The sequence below is a fragment of the Myotis davidii genome, unplaced genomic scaffold, assembly GCF_000327345.1.
Source record: "Myotis davidii unplaced genomic scaffold, ASM32734v1 scaffold2269, whole genome shotgun sequence".
Classification (NCBI taxonomy): domain Eukaryota; kingdom Metazoa; phylum Chordata; class Mammalia; order Chiroptera; family Vespertilionidae; genus Myotis; species Myotis davidii.
In genome coordinates, this window is record NW_006299617.1 from 9,117 (window position 1) to 10,530 (window position 1,414).

Below are 1,414 nucleotides of genomic sequence, written 5' to 3' on the forward strand. Positions count from 1 at the left end.
ACTGAAGCAAGCAAGCCTCATGTTAGTTTCAAGCTGCCTGGCTGCCGGCTGCCATCTTGGCTGGCAGTTAATTTGCATATCTCCCTGATTAGCCAATGGGAAGGGTAGCGGTCGTACGCCAATTACCATGTTTCTCTTTTATTAGATTAGATTTGCTACAGGAAACACCTTGTACTCTCTACTCACACCTAAATTAGATCAAAGAGCCATCTTTTACCCTCTTATAACTAAGATTCCTTTTTCAATTCAATTAGGTTCTTATGATTTTAGTGTTAAATTTTGAAGTAGACATTTTAATATTGTCTTTCACAATTTATCCCCTTTATATTTTTAGAGAAGAGTACGTTACTGAGACATTATTTACTACACACATTGTGTGTGTGTGTGTGTGTGTGTGTGTGTGTGTGTGTGTGTAGGGGTGGGCAAAAGTAGATTTATAGTTGTGAGTATGCAAAACTTTATTCTTTATTCTTATATTATTATTGGTTATTTATTGTCTTATTTTCCATACATACAACTATAAGCCTATTTTTGTCAACCACTGTGTGTATATATATTTACTATTTCTCATTTTTTAAAAATGATAGAAAAAATTTGTACTTCAAAACTATCTTTTTTAAATGCACATTTTAGAGGCAATAATATATAAAACATTATCATTATTCAAATAAAGTTAATTTCAAATAACTGGTATATTTGCCTTTAAACCAATACATTAAAATGTTACCCATGATCACTAGGAATGTATTTATAATTTAAGAAAATATTTAACTGGTGTTTAAGTTCAGTATACACTTGTCTTAATGTCCTATTGATGTTACTACAGCTATTTTATATTCCATTGCTCATATATTTATGTACACATTACTATTTTGATATTGGAATTACATAGGTACAAAAGGAAAACTGTTTATATCTTCATTTTATAACACTCTCCAGAGGAATTGCTTCAGGGGCAGGGAGTGTGTGGCATGATCTTGGCACATATATTAAGGTAACTTGAAGGATCTAAGTTTCTTGAATCTTTTGTATTAATTCTCCATCTGGAAGCTCATCTCTGGTATTTATAATCTTAGAAAAAATATTCTGCTTGCAGCTACCTGTATTAGAGGGATCATAAAAACTTAGGTTTCTCAGGCCTCAAATTTGTTTGTTTGTTTGTTGTTGTTGTTGTTGGTAAATGAGTACTGTTTGGGTTTTGTTAGTGAGTTGTTGGATAAAAAAAGTATAGAAATAATGTTTTAGGAAAGCCATTGTTATTTAATAAAATTAATGCCATATAACTTTAAATATTTTTTGTGTTTGTTCTGCTTTGTGTAAATCATTTATTCACATTGAAAGTTGTATTTCCCTGAGAGGTGTCTGGGAAATTGTGGAATAAGCCCAATATGCGATGCATCCTGTAGTGCACTGC